Below are 22347 nucleotides of genomic sequence, written 5' to 3'. Positions count from 1 at the left end.
CCCCAATACTGCTAAGCGCTTTATAAGTGCGAAACCAATGGTCACTCTATAATCGGCCATAACTTTTAACTTCTTAACACACACACACACACACACACACACACACACACACACACACACACACACACACACACACACACACACACACACACGCATACTTATATATCCGCATGTCTCCTCCCAGTAAATTTCTAACAATTTCTACGCCTAACTAAAATATAAGAGATGCTACTTCATTCAAAACATTTACACCACACTAAAGTGAAATATTACAGTTATATTCTTTTATTTTTCTTAAATTATTTTAAATGAACTGCAGTATATTTAATATCTTAATCTCGATTCTTTATATTAATCCTTCTTATTTACTACTTTCCTAAATATATTTCCAGGCTTATACATACATTTAGTTGCTTCGACTTAGAAATTAACGAAAATTTATCTACATAATTCAGTATATATTTATATTTATTTACTTATTTTCTAACCCATTTATGAGCGAATATATCCATTAAAAATTCATTCGCTTCAAATAGTCCTCTTGTATTCTTCAGTTTATCACCAGAAGTTAATAACCATGGACATTAACTTTTTAGCTTCAATAAGAACGAAATAAAATTGGTTTTATAGCAGCGAGCGTGGGAGCCGAAAAGACATCATCGGCTCGTGCGCTTGCAACCATAGAAATTTAGCAGCCAAAAATATCAGCTGTTAGGTGAAAACCAAGCATTTCAAAGAAAAAAATGTATATCCATTGAAAAAAAAAAACTACACTGCAGAGATAAATAAGCATGTTTTGAAAAAAAAGAAAATATGAAATATAGGCAAGCGACAACCGGTGAGTGTGTTTATAGGCTTTATTAATTATTACTCTTCCCAAATATAACAATAAATTGCTCTCCATATTCTTTTAAATCACTGTATTTAACTAAATAAAGTCATTCTACTAATGATATCTAGCGATTATATAAAACTACGTTAATGTTCACAATTTTTACATTTACTAGTTTACTAAATACACATCAATAACAAGTTAAACATTAATACCAAATTTTTTCATCTTGGATAAGAAACTTTAATGCAATTATTTTCAATGTTTTTACATCTTCATACATAAGCAAACAAAACCATTTCACTTATGAATTATATCACTTTTTCCTATCTTAGACAATTACTTTTACTTTTACACATATTTCAATTTTCAATTATGAAACCAACTGTTCACTTTATTGCTTCTCTTACACTTTTTCCATATGTAAAATTGTATATACCACGGCTTCAAAAGTCTTGAAATGTTGTCTACTATTCTAAAATTCCCAGGGTTCTCCCAACTGTAGTTTCTTATCTTCAGCATCTTTATAAAATCGACATCTCTGTTCATTTCAAATTTGTTCTGCATTTGTACTCAACCTAGTCCCTTAGCCTTACCAAACCCCTAAATCCACATGCATATTTATATAATGTCACTGCATAATATTGTGAATATTGTTTTGCTTTGGGTCCTCAACTCTTTATTGAGTCATATGGGAGCTGTGGTTACATGGGGCGAGCCTTGAGTATTTTTATACCAGCAGAGCCTACCACTCTCAAGGTCTCACCACAACCAATTTCTTCCAGAAAGAGAAAGACAAACGAACAGAAGTACGAGAGAGAGAAGTCTCGACAGCAGAGGACTGGTACTTTATTTTATCAACTCTGAAAGAATGAATGACAAAGATGATCTTGATGGAATTTGAACTCGAAGAATAGAGAGTAGGAACGCTTACTACAAGGCAATCTATCTGACGTTATGACTCTACCAACACTGTGGCTAGTCAATAAACGAAACTTAAGTCAGTGTTCAGAAATTTCAACGAAAGCTTGATGAAAAAACTCCATAATTATTTGAGTGAGTATTGTTTCAATTTCCGAAATGCCAGGTAAATTATCTTGATAAATGTGTAAAAATATATGTCTACCTTGGTCTTCTAACATTAGCTGAATAAGGGACAACAATAATTAAATATCTAAATGTTTTCTGTAAGCACAAAATATTTTCTCTGTTTTATATGCAAATTTTCTTGCATATTTGAATAAAGAATAGAACAATTTCCATTTTTATGCTCTTACAAATTTAATAGTGTTTAATTTTGAAAAACATGCCACGCACGTGTTTTAGGAATAAGTTAACTTTAATTAAGCATACTTAACAGATGTAATATATTTAACTCTGTACAACGACAACAAGGAGGCTGAACTATATTCAACAATCATGATGGTTGCCAAAAAGAAAAGAACACACCGTAGTGACTTGTTGGTGGGAAGTTTACTAAAATTGCTCAAATGATACCATCTAATGACATTGGCATCAATCTTATTCTTAAGCTGCACTGGAAATTAGGCAGGTAGACAGAGAGATAACCTCTGGAAATAATGCATAATTATTGTTTGATTGAAAAACCCAGATAATTACCATATCTGCTTCTACTAACACAATTCCTCCAATACAGTAAAAATAGTAACGGACTTTACTAACACTGTTCTAGTCACGCTGACATAGGATAGAATTCTAAAGCGGAAGAAATCGAAGATGGTTCACGTCGTCATCAACAATTGGTCCAGTCAATTCGTAGAATAGTTTTCAGGGCTTCCGTGGCTGGTTGAAGAGAAGGAAAAAATGAAAGATGATATCTCCAATCCAGAGATCTGGAAGAATGTTTCCTACAGTTTGGGCTGTGCTAAAGATAACCGAGATAGTGACGGACTGAGTCCGCCATTCACGTAGACAACGGCGCGATTTCATCTCAAAATACAAAGAACTGAAAGAAATGAGATTCCATTGTATAACTTTGCTTATCGATCTCAGTAGGCTAAAGGCGCGTACATGTAGGGATTGAAGGAGTAATGTGGGAGCTGTAGAGGGACAGAGGTCTTAGTATGTGTGTGTGGGATGGGGGTGAGAGAGAGGGAGAAAGAGGAGAAAGACACGGCCAAGTAAACTTAGAGAGTGGGGAGGGAGAAAACTAGAATTGGCGGGGTAGGTAGAAAGGTCAATACCTCAACCCTAACAAAAGAGGAAATATAACCAAGGCTTAGATGTGGTTAAATGGGACAAAATTACATATTCAAAGCTCAGGAAAATTTTTAGCTTTTTTTGATGGAGAGGAGTATGTGCGAGGGCAAGACTTCAGATTACGATGTCTGATTGTAGGGAACTGGGGTGGGTATGGTATACTGAGGTGACTGAGTCGCAGTATGCATAGTGAGAGCAGATGAGTAAGTAATTACAGTGAGATTGTCCGACTGATGGCTCAGACTCGACGAAGAGCAGGGTCCAATTTCGCCTTACAACTCCCTCGCATAGACTGACTCCTCTTGGTAGTTAACCTTTGCAGTAGTCCTTTTGAAGTTATTTGACAATGCGTTCGAGTAAATCAAACGACACGTTAGTTATCCTGCTCCTCATTTATTTACACTCTCTTTTCTGTCCTTTTATTATATCATTCCTTTAAATCATTGACAAAACTTATTTTGCTGTCCCTTATTTTGTTGTCCCTTATTTTGTTGCCGTATTTTGTTGTCCCTTCTCTCCACCCTTTACTTATTAGTTGAAAGGTACGTACCCTTTCTATTTCCTTTGCTTAGACGGAGTGTCCAGTCTTTTGTAACACGAGGACTCATGACAATAAGTGGAAAAAATGTTACTTCAAATACAAGCATTATCAATGTTTATGAAGTTGAAAGAAATGATGTGATTGTGTTTCAATGATGATTGACTGCCAAAAGCGACGTGATATTGCTTCAATGCTGATCGGTTATTGAGTGTGAAGTAACAAAATTTGTATTTAGTCTCACTAAGCTAAGTTTTATTTGTTGCTTGTTAGTTAATCATCTGTTTTAATGTCTTGAGGTAACATAGGTCAAAGAACAATAAAATATTTGAAGATGACATTAAAAATAACTATAAACAGAAAAATGGCATAAAGCCAACAAAACAACAACTGTGTAAGAAAGTGTCTAGAATTTTGTCGTCTTAGCATATAAGACGGGAAATGAAAAAAGCCGAAGTTGTAGAAATGTATATGATAGAGAAATAGGCATGGGTGAAGAAAAAGAATCATACGAAGAGGTAGTAATTGAAGATGGTATTAGCTTGGTTATTGTAAAAACATTCGTTACCTTAAGGGAGCAGATACAGTAGTGTAATGTGGAAAGTGTACATTTAAAAGAGAAGGATAATAATTGTAAATAAAAAAAATGTAAGGTGTATGAATATGTAAGTAACGAACCAAGTGGAGAGAGAAAATATAGTAGGGAAATGAGACAGTGGAAAGAGAGATAATTGTGTAAACGTTTGCATGTGAGTTGAAGAAAAAGGGAAAGAAAAAGAGACCGACAATGACAGAAGACTATAAAATGGTTGATTAAGTATATAAAGTTAACGTGAAATTTCTTCTAATGAAAAGTAGATAAATATAGATTGGTATAATCAAAAGATAAGAGGGTTCAGAGAGGATATTTCAAGTAGCCTGTCTGACGTTTCTTTATACGATCTTGCTGTGATAAAATATACTGCAGCTGCAGGAGGGGCAATATCAAATCGAGAAAAATTGGAGGGGCAATATAAAATCGAGAAAAATTACACAGATCGGATTTTGTTTCAAGATGAGACGACATTTGATTCATAAATCGAGTGAGCTGAGGTTGAATGGCGAGTTAAATCTTGACATTGAACGGAGCGGATCTGGCTATTAGAACATATGAAATCCAAAATGTTGTCATTGACTAAACACCAGCAGTTTGGTAGCAACTTACGGAACTGAAGCTAGCCTGAAGCTAGCCTGAAGCTATTAAGATCGTAATTATCACATTTTTTTTGTCGATTGATAAGACAGAAGCAGGCTTCCATTCTGCAGGAATTATACATTGATTAATTGATTGGCAGAATAATAAAAGTAGCAACGTAAGAAACCACGTGGAATAGAGTTTTGAATTCTACCTGCCTTAGTTAACTGCGAGCAGTCAAGCGAGAATAAAATTTCATCATTATCCTGAACGAAAATGTTTATCAGTACGGCTTCCAAGAAACGCATGCTACTACTAATCTGGGAGAGTTCTTAAAAGAAAATTAATTATTACGGAGATTAACCTTTATACATATATGGATCTATGTTGCCAATGCCTTCAAGACTAACTAAAGAATATGTGCAGAAGACTCTCACAAAAGTACAGTTATTTGGATAACGTGCGCTAATTTTTAGAGTTTATTTCATTGTGACGGATAGAATGTATCAACGAGAAGAAATTAGTAAATCTATTGAGTCTAACATAGTCATGCAGTTAATTTCTAGCTTTAGCAAAGGCAAGGTAGAAATTATTCAGTTTGTTAGATACATATTGTTTCCAAGCTCTTCTCTTTCTGGATTTTAGTTTAGCAAGAGAATTCATAGTTAAGTGATTATCAGGTTATCTTCGTTTACATATTGACCGACAACGACACATGTGCGTATCAAAATAAAGAGCTTTGACCTTATGTCAGTTAAGTCGCACATTATTCCGAGAAAGAATTAAAATCAAATCAAACCGGAGGAAGACATTTTGGGTAATCCAATCATTCACTATTAGGAAATTGGTGTCAGAGGACAAGAAATAATTAATCGATTTATGTCGACCGGTTCTGCGAAAATAGCAACGGTGTGAACAGAGATGTCGATTGGCGGATCAGCTGAGTTTAGTACAATAAAGTTCAGCTGTGTTGATAAGAACGAAACCACAGCATGAAATAGTATTTCCATTCACTCGCGCGTTAGTTATATCATTTTCACGTTATTTAAATAAAACATTGGAAGCAGCGGCATTGAGCAAGATCAAGTTATCAGGAATCCTGTACGAAAGATACAGAGTCTTACAGAGACCTTAAAACAAACTTGTCAAATTCCCTAACATGTTTCTGTTGAAATTGAATCCGCTGAAACCAGGCAGTGGAACCAGAACGAAAGAAACCTGTCAGTGATTTCAGTCAACATTTCGACCTTAATGGTTTCAGTTTGATTGATATTCGCTCGCCAGTCCACAGTTGACAGCATACTTGAATCAGTTGGGAACAGTATCTATTATATGTTGCATAACTACATCCTTATAATTCCAGTTTTGAATTTTCATCTCTATCTTCACTAGGAATGTTCTTATTTGTTTCTTTCTTCTTCTATGTAGTCAGTTGCTTACATATTCGTACACCATACCTCATACCTTCTTTTTTTATTTTTACCCTCCTCCCTCATGAATATGTCTATTGTCATCTATTGTTATCTTAAGTCAGTAAACGTTTTACAATTCCTAAACTAAAAATCATCCACTTATTTTTCTGTCCTCTTGTGACTCTAGCTTCTGTTTTTTTTTGTCTATCCTTCTCTTTTTCTTTCGTCTGTCTTTACATTTCTTTATTCTTCACTGTCTCTTCCGCATTTGCTTTCGTGTTTGTCTCTTTTCTCTTTCTCCCCATCTACTTCCATGTATGGCTCCCAGACTTCTTTCTTCATCCTTTGAATTTTTCTATTCTTATCAACTCGCTGTGAAACTTGGGATCATCTCACTGACCGGGCAACACATTGTATCCTTTAGTAAAGAATTCCATTTCACGAAAATACGCACATACATACACACTTATGTATGTATGTATGTATGTATGTATAGTGAAAGATGGAAAAAGAAAGAAGCCAGAAGCCAAGAGGGGTTGAAAATAAACAGTGTATTGTAAAACGTTCACTGTCTTAGAATAACAATAGATACAGTAGCATATATAGATGGAATAGCATATATAGATGGAATAGCATATATAGATGGAATAGCATATATAGATGGAATAGTAAATAAGAAATATATATATATATATGTGTGTATATACATACATATATCTATATATATTAAATATATATATGTATACACACACACACACACACACACACACACATATATATATATATATATATATATATATATTTAAAATTTATTAATGAGGGTAGAAATTGATATTGATCAATTAAAACCAGTGGTCTAGCATATTAAAAAAATCCGAAAATTAAAATTATATTACATACAAGAATAAGAGGAATGACCAGCAAATGTGGATTCCTGAATGCTAGAAATAGATGCCGAATCATCCAACCACGAAAAAGTATGTTCTCAGTAGAAAAATCAGCGACACAACAGACTGTAAACGAGTAAGACAAATGAAAAAATACCAAATTAAAAAACGATTAATTTACGTACCATGGTTTCACCTGCTAAAATTTACATAAGTAAATATCTGCAGGATCATCAGCGTAAATCTGTCTCTTTTAGAATGTAACACACCGAGCTAGACACAAGCCATCCACCCGTAGGTGAACACGTGTAGAGCTCCGTGAATTACACTCAGTGTATCCTTTCAAATGTCTTCAAATGTCTAGCTCGGTGTGTTACATTCTAAAAGAGACAGATTTACGGTGATGATCCTGCAGATATTTACTTATGTAAATTTTAGCAGGTGAAACCATGGTACGTAAATTAATCGTTTTTTAATTTAGTATTTTTTCATTTGTCTTACTCGTTTACAGTCTGTTGTGTCGCTGATTTTTCTACTGAGAACATACTTTTTCGTGGTTGGATGATTCGGCATCTATTTCTAGCATTCAGGAATCCACATTTGCTGGTCATTCCTCTTATATATATATATATATATATATATATATACATATATTTATGTATATATTAATATTATCTTGGTTGGAAAACTTCGATAATGCAAATATGTTAATAGTTACCAGGGTAGCAAAATTCACACAAAAACTGGGATATTATACCTGGTTAAGGAGTAGAAATTCCATGTTAAAGTGATGTATTTTGAGTTGATATGAAGAATAATAATAAATGGAGCAAAACGCATATAATCAATAAGTTCCTTTAATTTCAAGTTAAGGAATTAAAGGAACCTATTGATTATATGCGTTTTGCTCCATTTATTATTATTCTATATATATATATATATATATATATATATATATATATATGTATATATATATATATATATATATATATATATATATATATATATATATATATATATATATATATATATATATATATATATATATATATATATATATGTATATATATATATGTATATATATATATATATATATACTCTACTCTTTGACTGCGGCCATGCTGGAGCACCGCCTTAATATATATATATATATATATATATATATATATTAAAGCGACGAGCTGTCACAATCCTTAGCACGTCGGGTATTTCGTCTGTTTTTACGTTCTGAGTTCTGATTCCGCCGAGGTCGAATTTGCCCTTCGTTCTTTCGGGGTCGATAAAATAAGTACCAGTTCAGCACTGTGGTCGATGTAATCGACTTACCCCTACCCCTGAGCGTGCTAGCCTTGTGCCAAAATTTGAAATCGATATAAATATATGTATTACATATACATATAAACATACATACATACATATTTATATATATTTGTGTATATATATATATATATATATATATATATATATATATATATATATATATATATATATATATATATACGTACATTTATACACACACATATCAATGTTTGCTTGATATAAAATGTACCAGACCAGCTGCATGCATACTAATAATGTCTATTACGTCATCAGCTGTCAATGAATAAAATAGCTTCCGTTTAATGCACGAGAGGTCTCTTAAGTATTTAATTAACCGTCCGAATATAACAACCAACATCATATGAAAAATACACGATATATATATGTATATATACAGTGGGTAGCAAAAGCATTTAACACATTGTTTTTTTTTTTATAAATTTCACAATAAAAAATTCTTCAATTTGAATCATACTTCATATATTTTAATGAACATTGTCTAACTCAACATAGAAGAAAATCGAGGAAGATTGTTTTTATGTACTTTTATTACCAATTTTCGAATTTGACTGTGTGTAAAAGTATTTAACACGATTTGTTAATATTTAGTAGTATATCCTCTGTTCTGCCTTACAGCCTCTAGTCGTTTTCTGTAGTTTTCAACGAGCTTCTTGCATGAAGATTTTGGCAGTTCCACCCGTTCTTCTTCACAGACTTTCTTCAGTTCTTTGATATTTTTGAATCTCTTGGGTGTACTCTCAACTTCAACATTTTCCATAAATTTTCTACTGGACTGAGATCCGGTGACTGGCTAGGCCATTCCAGAACATCAATTCCATTTTCATTGAACCAGTGTTAAGTTGTTTTAGCCTTGTGCTTTGGGTCGTTGACTTGCTGGAATACAAAATCTCGGTCAAGCCCCAAAGCTGTTGCACTTTTTAATAGATGGGTTGATAAGATTTGCTTGTATTTTGCTACAATCATTCGATGACTTCTATTTCTCCAACTCCATTATAAGACAAACAACCCCAAATCATTACACTTCCACCCCACCATATTTGACTGTTGAGATGGTGTTTACTGGGTTGTATTGAGTTCCTTTTTCCCTCCATACTTGGATGCACATGTTTCTCCCGAAAAGCTCAATTTTTGTTTCATCTGACCAAATAATTTTCTTCTTGAATTCATCTGATTCCTGTTCATACTTTTTAACAAACTTCAAACGGTTTGCACATGTTTACGTTTTAATAGTGGAGTCTTTCTTGGTGATCTAGAATACAGGCCTGTACGATTCAGTGATCTCTTAATTGTATCTTTACTTACTTCAACTCCGGCATGTTTTCAGATCGTTCTGGATTTCTCTTCGAGTCAAAAAATGTTGTTTCTACACATTCCGGGCTATATACCGTTCAGTAGCCTCGTTTAATTTCCGCGGACGAATATTTTTAGTAGTATCATATTTTTTCCACTTTCGAACAAAAGCACCAACTGTTCACACAAGCAAATTTAAATCTTGAGCAATTTTTCGAGACCCCTTACCATCTTTGTGCAGCCTTATGATCTTCTGTCGCATATCATTTGACAATTCTTTTGTTTTAACCATTTTTATAAGTTTAGATCGTGGGACATTCTGTAGTTTATCAGACCTGTTATCACTATGTGCCGATTGAGCGATGTGCTTGGTTAAAACATATATCGAAGACAACTTGTGATTGGTTGAAGTACAAACCATATCAAAATAACTGAAAATAGTTTTAAAATACCCTTTTTTCCCGTATTTGTATAGGTGTTAAATACTTTTGTACGCAGGCAAATTCGAAAATTGGTAATAAAAGTACATAAAAACAATGTTTCTCAATTTTCTTCTATGTTTAGTTAGACAATGTTCATTAAAATATTTGAAGTATCATTCAAATTGAACGATTTTTTAATTGGGAAATTTATAAAAAAACCAATGTGTTAAATACTTTTGCTACCCATGGTAAATGTTTTTATTTTTCATTCCTTTTCGAAATTATCCCTAATTTTTGTGGTGTAGAGCCTTGACTGCTCTTTCTAGCGGGTTAGATGTCCTTTTATGGGCATCTCTAATGTGTATTAAATGTACACTGTATTTTATATATATATATACATACACATATATATATATATATATATATATATATATATATATATATATATATATATGTTTTGCAAGATTCCTGATGTGACATTGTGTGTTGAAACAGATATTGCTATAGTTCGGGATAGTCAGTATACACACGCACGCGCACACAGACACACACACACACACACACACACACACACACACATGTCTGTGCATTTATATATATATGCATATATATATGTATGCAGACGCATGCACACACACATATATACATAAATACGTACACATATAAATATGTGTATATATACTTACATATATACAGACATGTATGTATGTATGTATGAACGTAGGTATGTATGTATGGATGGATGGATTTGGTTCATAAATAGCTGCTACAATTCCCCTGTAGTTTCAGTTTTCATGTCTGAGAGTCGCAGAATGTCATTCAGTATATAAAATTCATGAAAATTCTTCTCCGATTCAAATTAAAGGACACTCTTGAACGCTTCTGGTGCCAAATTCTGATTGCTATGATTAAGAGAATTTGTCGACTGTCACATCATAGATCATGAAGGTAATAGTTAGATACATTCGTAGTGAATTGCTCTGAAACCATTCTGTAGCATACACATCCAAACCTCACGTACAGATCTGCACAGGTTTTCATATACGTTGAAAGATGTAACATACAGAGACGACTAACAGAAGTAGCGTAATAAGGTAAGACGTGACCGATAGCTGAATTGAATTGCATAGTAAATATATATATATATATATATATATATATATATATATATATATATATATATATATATATATATATATATATATATATATACATATATATATATATATATATGCCTGCATGCATACCGTACGCATATACATACACACATACACTCCCACACACATATATAAATATATATATATATGCATATATGTATATACATTCATAAACACACACACATATATATATACATGTATATGTACACAGACATACACACACACACACATATATATATGCCTGCATGCCTGCATGCATACCGTACGCATATACATACACACATACACTCCCACACACATATATAAATATATATATATGCATATATGTATATACATTCATAAACACACACACACACATATATATATATGCATGTATATGTACACAGACATACACACACACACACACGCACACACACACACGCACACACACACACACACATATATTTATATCTAAACATACATGCATGCACATATACATACATGTACATACACTCTTACATACATACATCTATAAATATTTATATATATGCGTACATTATGGAAGTCGACTCGAAAGTATGATCATTGTTAATGAACTGCACTGCGAAGATGACTTTTTCACCTTGGCAAATGATTTGTAGCTTTTACCGACTGTTACATAACTGTTGTTTCTCATTTGAAACACACGCATCTATGAAGACTTATATAATATATACATATATACATTCATGCAGAGACACACATATATGCACATAGAAATGTATCTGTTTATGTATATATATATATATATATATATATATATATATATATATATATATATATATATATATATATATATATATATATATATATATCTTATACATAAATGGCAATTTCTGTCTGTTTCTTACCATCATGGTGCCTAAACCAGCGAACCAATAATCACGAAACTTTGCATACATGTTACACTAACACCCAGTTCAATAATAGACAAATAGGATGTTAATAAAAATCTATAATGTGCCCCCAAGGAGGGGGTTGGGCGAATTATATGATAAAATGAGAAGGGTGCAAAAAGTTTAATCCTGAAGGAAACGCAGTAGCAGACTGAAGGTGACTTATATCAGAGAAAGCAAAAACAGTGTTATGTAAGCGACAAATATTGAGTGGCAATGGGATGTTAACGTTTAAACAGCTGTCATATACATGCGACGCTGCATACATACTTTCGTAAATACATAGATACAACACGCACACACAGAAAGAAAGGTGGGTGTGAGGAATACCTAGGTTTAAAGAGAGGGAGAAGGTGGTCTTTCCGATGTCCATCGCAAAGAAACACCTACACACAGGCACATACATACAGAGCCCGCTTAATGATTAAGTTTAGCTCGGTGTGACGAGTGAAGCGACCAGCATTTAGGCGGCAAGACAGACCGTGAAGACCTGTGGGGTCGAGCGGCCTACCACAACGGCATCTCAGTCCCATACTGACATCAGCTCCCACTCTGAATGCGATTACACCATAGTGAGTTTGGAAGGATACATTATCCGGATGGATACAGTATTAGCTTTTACTCAAGTTCCAGTTAACGGCTAACCCCGACGATTAGTTATACACACAAATACACGCGCGAGCACACACACATATAGTTATGGTGCATTCTGTTAAGAACGTAGTAGAGTACAGTATAAAGCTCATCCATCTTCAGATTTACCCTGTACTATACTATCCAGTATTAGTACTATACGTACTTTCAGGTTTGCATTTGGGCATCTGTCATGTGTGAATATATAATTGAAAAAACTGGAGTCAACAAGAAGGGGTACGGTTGGGCATTTATTTATTTTTTGTCCAATCGTACCCCTTCTTGTTGACTCCAATCTCTCTCTCTCCAGCGTGTGTGAGGGAATCGTTAAAGTAATCGTTTGAGCGTGTGAGAACTCGTAGCGACTTTGTTTTTTTTTTTACCTCGTTTGTATTCGCGTAGTTATGTCTGGATAGGGTTGAATAAAAGTGCATGTGTGGACTGATGATAAGCTTTTGTGCGACGATGTTATATATACACGCGCACACACGCACACACACACACACAAACACATACACCCCCCCCCCCCACACACACACATACACCAAGAAACAAACGCATGCACACATGCATGCAAATATTCGGGCACATGTATATGCATATGCCATCGAGTATTTATGGGTATTTAGTGATTATATGCAAATTTGTAAAGATATTATTACGGTTGTGGGAACAAGGAAGCTATATAAGATCTGTTTCTGTGCAAAAAGATATTGAATGCCATGCGGATATAAATATGTATGTAAGTAGCTGTAAACTGGAAAATAAGAATGGGATGCGGTTATGCAAGACGTATAATAATTCAGGAGTAAAAATAACGTAGAATCGAAACATGTATAAAGATGTATGTAAAGATAGATGCAAAAATAATGATGTACATAAAGATAAATGCAAATCATTATTAAGAAATGAAATGGTAATCCATACATACATGTATTTATATGTTTTTATAAATTAAATTTTAACAGAAGGAAATTGCAAACTACCGGTATCATTGCATGAGATGAATTAAAAGGGAAAATAACGGTGGGGTGGTGAGGAAAGTACTATAGTGATAAATGTATGTTGCATAACGTTTTTAACACCGGATTTTTATATCCTTTCTTGTTTTGAAGCCCATGGGATCATGACTACCGAATAATTGTCACATATTATTTACAGATAAATTCCTCTATTTACATAATATTGAGGTCCCTTTCTTTTGCTGTTTTACTTTTTCTATCAATATATATATATATATATATATATATATATATATATATATATAAAGGAAAATAGGACAATATAGAAAATGCTAAAATTATTTTAGCATTTTCTACCTTGTCCTATTTTTCTTATACATATCCTCTAGTGTGTTATCTTTCAACCTTCTACACACACACACACACACACACACACACACACACTCACACACACACACACACACTCACACACACACACACACACACAAAAGCACACATTAAGGAAGTGGTTTTACTCAGAAGCGAGTTTCTGTATTACATATATATGTGTGAATGTATGTGTGTGTATGTGGAAGTGTATGTGTGCATATGCATATGCGTGCGCCTATGTGAGTGCGAGTGTTTGAAGTCCAGAGGCTTATGTCAGTGTATCCATCAAGAAAAGTTATAAGCCAATTTCATAAACCTTATTTAACCATATCTTGTTATAGTACAGCATTATTTCCCATGGAGGGACACCGAATTATCATTGGCTCAGTCTCTAGAGCTGTTGAGAGGCACCAAACAGAGGCACAAAACTCACAACATCAATAGTTGTATACGAAGTGTTATGTCCGATTACTGTATTGAGCAGAAATCCTCTGATGGGTGTAGAAAAGGCAACTGGAGAATGCTACGTTCTGTTACACCCTCAATGACGACAATTCTTGAGAAATTCTTCGTTATACAATAATACAGTACATTACTGTACTTTATATATTATGGTGGAGTTGTTATAAAACAAGTAGCGTTTTAAAGATTGTTGTTCTTGTCTCAATACTTTGGAATCAATTCAGACACAACAGTTTCATTTTCCACCCTACGGGCGTCCGTAAAGGAAGTACCAGTTATATATAACGGTCCAATCTATAGAGATTATGTTCTCCAACTTTTACAGTATCACCTAAATAAACGAAATGATTTTATTTAAGTAGTACAAATTGCCTCAACAGTTGTTGAAGTAGCAGACGATAACTGAAAGAAATAGAAGGACGCAGAGGAGAAGAAGAGGGAGGTGGACGACTAAAAGAAAGAGAGAGGTAGTGTCAGAGAAGGCTAAATTGTTTACATTACAAAACCCTATCAGAGAGTTATTTATAAACTGCGCATCGATTTATTCCTGCATTCATGTTGGGAATAATAAAGACATCTGATGGTTTTATTTATCTAGAAAACGTTGACTTGTACTTCAATGAATAACAAATTGTATTAATAGCTGCATGTTATATACCAACTTTCATCAATGTTCCGAGTTCAATTCTGCTAAACAACCGATAACATATATGGCTAATTCAAATTGTTACGCTGGAGCTCATTATGGAAGAATTTGTGTCACAAGAAAAATATCATACATATACACACACAAACATACATTTACGCATAGACACGTTTCGTTTCGTTTTATAGTATCTAGTTTTTAATCCCCGCTGCATGGTTCTATGAGTTCCAGCCACGACCATCCAGCTGAAGAATGAACCACTCTCATTATCCTCTATACTTAAAAACAATATTCCCACACATGTATATTATTGATTCGTGGGAAATAAATGGTTGAAGCGATGTATAAATTCCAACATTGATTCTCAACCTTTCTATAAGAATCTCGATTCTTGCCAAATGCAAAACAGCATCTTTATCTTGTGAAGCTACATATTACAATGATTTGAAACATCATAGATTCCATCTACGTTAGTTTTACCTCAATTACTCTGTCAGATTGGATCAGGCAATCGTGAAATTTCCTTCTGGGTGTGACAGATCATCAGCAATAATTTTTCTGCCTGAGAAATGATGGTCTCTACTACCAAGACTGTCGGTTCTTACATCAATGTAAAATATAGAAACTTGAGTTTTCTCTGTCTTAGTGGATTGAAAAATATATATCGTGGGAAGATAATAAACATTGGCAACACGTTAAGTCAGTTATTCAGAGGAGGGATACAATCGATTCAGTCAAGTTTAATGTAGTTCTATAATGATTTTTACGATAAAAAAAAAGAACTAAACATAGATGTCAGTCACCACTAGAGTCTTTTGAATTCAGAACAGTGAGAATTTACAAAAGAGTAAATAATTAAGATGGTAGGGTACTATGTTAGCAATCACTATATAAAATATCAAGAATTAATTCATAAAAATATCAAAAGACCAAACAAGCGGTTGATGTTGGTTTTGAGAATTTTTCTTTAAATCAGGGAAAATGAAAATATTTTATACAGAAATTCAATTAACAATTCATAAACAATGGAGAGGAAAAATAAATGAATGATAGACCGTTGTTTGATAATTTTGATGTCATATTATAAACTATTTGCATCATTCTCATTAACACCCACACTTTCTGTTACTTCATTGTCCTTTTGTTTCACAAACACTTCGCCATTTCTCTCTCATTTATCCTTGTCCTCTTTTCTTCTTCATTGAATCCTAATGAATGTCTATTGGAAACTATGTCCTTGAAATATTTAGATAAAACTTATTTCAAAGAGCTGTACATATGTTTATGCAAATTATAATATTTATATATTTATAAGTAAACAAAGGATAAATATATGTGTGTGTATATAGATGTGAGGGTGTGAGTATTTCAGTGTGTATGTGTGTGAGAGTCTGTGTGTATTTGCCATGAGTGAGTTTGTGTATTACTTTTGTGCACAAATTATTTATATGACAAATTGCAGCCCCTACTCTAGCCCCATCTTCACTAAATAGTTTAGTACAATATCCGTATTTAGAGAATTTCATTCTGGGGACTAGTGGTCTCTATCGCCATCTTCGCAGCCCGGCTGTATAGATGGATTAGGAAATTCCCGATCACAGTTGTGTTGCTTTGTGTTAAAATTCTACAATAGCCTATTGACAATCACAAACAGCCGCATTTCATCGATTTTTAATAGTGGAAGGTGAAACCGGGGCTATAGTAGGAACTATATTCTCTACCTATACATTCGGACTGTGAAGCTGTAGGAAAATTTATGAAAAAAAAGCATAGGCAGCAGGCGTAGCTGTGCGGTAAGAAATTTGCTTCCTAACCACATAGTTATGGGTTCAGTCCCACCGCGTGGAATCTTGTGCAAGTGTCCTCTACTATAGCCACCGGCCGACGAAAGCCTAATGAGTGGATTTGGGAGATGGAAACTGAAAGAAGTCCGTCGTGTGTATATAAATCCATAAATGCCTAACACAAAGCACAAAGTGCATAAAATAAAGAGGTAATCATTGCTTCCAGAATCCAATTGAACAAACTTGCCTCACGGTAAAAAAAAAACAAATATTTAACTCACAAAAAACTGAGTGTACAATTATCTCTGCTTATAAAGGTTTGCTAAGGTCTATACAATTTGTTAGAGTTTCACAGTTTGGCTATTTACACCTAACGTCCCTCATTTTGACAATGGACTTCATCCTGACCTTACAGTGCAGCATGCAAAACTGTCTGTTTACTTGTCGAAGATAAGTAAGATTTGACTACAGTCGGATTTGAACTTGGATCGCAAACAAGCGGAATGAACACTCCGGCATTCCAAATTATAGTATAATGTGATCTTCCGTATATGGCGTCCACACTAAAATCATAACAATCAATGGTATTTAATATAGTTTTATTTTTGAACGCTCGATTATATTGATAATTACTTTTGGTTCTAAAGATTTTATATTAAATCTCAAATTATAGGCGAGTAAACACGATATATGTATGTATGTATATGCATATACATGCAAACTACTCACATACACACATATACACACACAAGCACACACACATACACAGATATACGTACATGTATTCATGCATGCATATACATAGATAAATACATACTTGCATACGTATAATTCCAATTTCTCTGGAAACTGGAATTATATATAGGTTTTGGAAAACTTGAAACGTCTAAGAATTTTAAGGATACAAACAGCCAATCAAATTACTGAAAAACGCAGAGGCAAATATGTGAATTATTATGAATATTCATTTGTAACTATTGATTATGTTAGATGTTTAATAATAAAATATTGAAAATTAATTTACATAACCATGTGATATAAAACTTTGTATAATGTTTTATATTTTTTTTCTGAAACTAGAATTAATGACTCTAAATTGCCAAAGAATTTCTATAAAAGTTTTCTCCGAAATCATTAATTCAAACAGATGTGATAAATTATTAATTTTTTTTTTGTTCGTAATCACCGATAATCTTTCTCTTCGTCAGTCCCAACTCATATCTTAATGCTATATACTTACGCATTAACCGGTTTTAAATTTGATGTTTTAGAATAAATTATATGAGAAGAAAGTAAACACGATAGATTATTTATTAAGAAATAAGAGTAGTTATTGATTAGTTGGGGATACAATAAACTTTAAGGAGGTGTTTAAAATTTCTTAGTAGGGTATCTGCCAAGTGATATATTTGATTCTGATTGGTGGTTAAGAAAAGAAGGTACATATTTGAATTTCACGAATGTATGTATGTATGTATGTATGTATGTATGTATGTATGTATGTATGCATGCATGCATGCATGCATGTATGTATGTATATATGTACATATGTATGCATGTATCTATGTATGTATCTATGTATCTATATATGTATGTATATGTGTATGTATGTACATGTGTATGTATGTTGCTTCCCAACCTCATGGTTCTGGGTTCAGTCCCACTGCGTGATGCCTTGGGCAAGTGTCTTCTACTCAAACCACGAGCCAACTAAAGCGTTGTAAGTGGATTTGGTAGACGGAAACTAAAAGAAGCCTGTCGTATATATATATATATATATATATATATATATATATATATATATATATATATATATATATATATATAAATATATATGCATAATATATGTGTATGTATGTATGCGTGTATATATGTATGTATCTGTGTTTGTCCCCACAACCGCTTGACAACAGGTGTTGGTGTGTTTACGTCTCCATAACTTAGCTATTCGGCAAAATAGAACGATAGAATAAGTGTCAAGCTTAAAAAGTACTGGAGTCAATTCATTCGATTGCAAATTTTTCAAGATGTTGCCCCAGCATGGTCGCAGTCTAATGACTGAAACAAGATGAAAGATACGTTTATGCGTATGCATGTATATGCGTATGCATGTATATGTGCATGTATGTATATATGCGTGTAAGTATATATGTATGTATATCTGTATATATGTAGATATATGTGCATGCATGTATATATGTATGTATGTATGTATGTATGTATGTATGTATGTATGTATGTATGTACGTATGTATATCTATACATGTACACGTTTATGTTTTATTAAAAGCTAAAATAAATTGTATTTTCGCTTCCCCTTGATTAAAAAAAAATCTTCTTGTCAGGAAGGAAGGCAGTACCATGGGGATAGTTGGAGGGAGAGAAATAAGTATCCTCGAACCGGAATCCCGGCCCGAATGCTTGGACTCGGCCAAAGGAGCATATGTACAACGATAGTGTCATACCGGCCAACAGATTAAACCTACCACGCAAATAGGCTATAATAGGATTTGAATGCAGAACACAAGGAACCGGAACAAATACTGCAAAGCAACTGGTCCGATGTTCTCAGAGTTCCGCCTGCCCACCGCATTGGTTAAGGACTTTATTTTATCTGACCCCAAAACTCCTGGTGAGGATAATATAATTTCGCCTCACGGATCTATAAAAATTCGTGTATTCCATACAGCTACAATATTATGGGTTACTATTACATAATAGATATGGTTGTGGCATAAGTCATGCTAGATCCGAAACAGGTGTCAAGATAAGATTATTACATCATCCCTGTTGTATATTTGTACACCATACATACATACATGCATACATACATACATACATACGTACATACATACATCACAACACTCCTCTACACATCACGCGAGCTGGCAGAAACGTTAGCACGCCGGGCGAAATGCTTAGCGGTATTTCGTCTGCCGCTACGTTCTGAGTTCAAATTCCGCCGAGGTCGACTTTGCCTTTCATCCTTTCGGGGTCGATTAAATAAGTACCAGTTACGCACTGGGGTCGATATAATCGACTTAATCCGTTTGTCTGTCCTTGTTTGTCTGTCCTTGTTTGTCCCCTCTGTGTGTAGCCCCTTGTGGGTAGTAAAGAAATAACACATCACGCCTCCATCTCATTTACCTCTGTACATATTTTTTCGTCCACGCCTGTAACGTCCACCACTTTCTCCAAACTATAACCCGTTTGTCACAGCCACTCTACGTCTCTAAGAACATCGCTGTAATGTGTTACGTAATTTAAATAGTTTATTTGCTGTCAGACGTTGAATTGTGAACATGTACCTACTGAGTCAAGACCAACAGTAAAACTTAGCTATATCAAAAAGTTATAGCAATGTAAAACTAATTCTACTAAGACGTTATTATCTTAACAACTGTCCAGTTTCTAAATCTACATCACGAGGGTGGTAATGGTGGTAGTAGGAAAGTATTGGAATGAACTTAATCGTCCATATTATATTATTAATTCCTAGTTGAATCAACAGGGTAGGCGTTACAGCAATGTTTCTCAATTTTTATTCTGTTCAACACCGCTTTTCGATTTGAAAAAACAAAAATGGCATACCACCACAGTCGGATAGAGTTAGTATATGGCACACACATACGCACGCACGCAAGTACGCACACACACACACACACACATGTGTGTGTGTGTGTGTATATACATACATATGTATGTACGTATGTATGTATATATGTATGTATGTATGTATGTATGTATGTATGTATCTATCTATCTATACTACCAAAGTAGCTCGTTAAGAAATTTTTTTTGGAGATGAAAGCAGTATTTATATTATGAAGTAAAGTTACCTAAACGTAGGTGTCCAACAGACGATATTGCTATTTTAACTCCAGGAGGACACCTCCTCCAGCTGGTTATTCAGTGCACTTCGCACTCGATATATATTGCATCGTATTGACTAGAATATTGGATATTATATATAGGGGCAGGCGTGTGCGTAAGTTTGTGCGTGCACGCGCATGCGTGTGTGTGTTAATGTTATGTGTGCTACTGTTTAAAAAAGAAGTTTTAGTTAAGACTTTATTGTAAGGTATATCAACGTGCTATTATTTACGCCCTGTTATGAGATACTTATTTACGCCCACGTCACATGTGATACTGCTACGCCCCACTTTGATAAAAAAAAAAATGCTCGATATGGTCTGGCCATATGTGTTTGTGCATGTATCAAACCTAGAAATAATTATATTGTTACTATCTCTGCAGATTTTGACATGGTGGCGACGAGGACGACGACGACGACGATGATGATGATGATTATAATTTATTCGTTCTTGTAAACACATCTCTCCTCTTCCTTCAGGTATTTTTATCCTGGTGCTTTACCGGTTGTTTGCGCGTTAAGCGCTGGCATAAACATTTGGCTAAGAAGATTCAGGTTTGATTTCATTGAACAACAGCACTCTGGTCACGTTTCTTTTTATTCAAACCTCGAGACGAGACTAATATCTTTCGAGTAGAATTCGTAAGACAGACGGCTGCTGCATATATATATATATATATATATATATATATATATTATTAGGGATAAAAATCCAAATTTACAGGTAAAAACTCAATTAAATTCAATTTACTAAAAATTAAAATTAAATTATGTTTCACAGTATAAAATATAAATATATAGTATTAGGGAAAAGAACCAAGGTTCATGAACTCATCGATGAAAATCCACTGTCACATATAGAAAAATTAAATATGAGAAGGAATGTGTTGAATAAATTAACTGATTGTCTTGTATTTCCTTTTACCCAAAGCCAGGAACTTTTCAACATTCACACGTCTCTCTTTCTCTCTCTCTCTGTATATATATATATATATATATATATATATATATATATATAGAGAGAGAGAGATATGTATTCATATATGTATATATATATATATATATATATATATATATATATATATATATATATATATATATATATATATATATATATATATGTATACATATATATATATATGTATATATATATATATATATATATATATATATATATATATATATATATATATATATATATATATATATATATATATATATATCTTGGTTTCGTCAATCTGACGAAATCGATCACCAGCGAAACTGCGCAGTTTCGAGATTACTATCAACCTGCCCTTTGTATATCTAATAATCTCCTTAAATGCATGGAACATTCGTTCAAATATTATTTCACACACACACACACACACACACACACACACACACACACACACACACACACACACACAATACACAGAGACGCAAATATC

The 22347-nt window shown here is 33.6% G+C and overlaps 1 long non-coding RNA gene across 1 annotated transcript; it reads left to right on the top strand.

Moving 5' to 3' along the window:
- Positions 1–575: 575 nt before the first annotated feature.
- On the top strand, positions 576–21608 carry LOC149132511 (uncharacterized). Its single transcript, XR_016244519.1, has 3 exons — positions 576–838; positions 1618–1888; positions 21301–21608. It is a non-coding gene; the product is annotated as an uncharacterized LOC149132511 (long non-coding RNA).
- Positions 21609–22347: the final 739 nt, after the last annotated feature.

This window comes from Octopus bimaculoides, chromosome 15 (assembly GCF_046866305.1).
Source record: "Octopus bimaculoides isolate indiv1 chromosome 15, ASM4686630v1, whole genome shotgun sequence".
NCBI classification, from domain to species: Eukaryota; Metazoa; Mollusca; class Cephalopoda; order Octopoda; family Octopodidae; genus Octopus; species Octopus bimaculoides.
The sequence above is the reverse complement of the archived record's forward strand: the minus strand, read 5'-3'. Positions and strand labels throughout refer to the sequence as shown.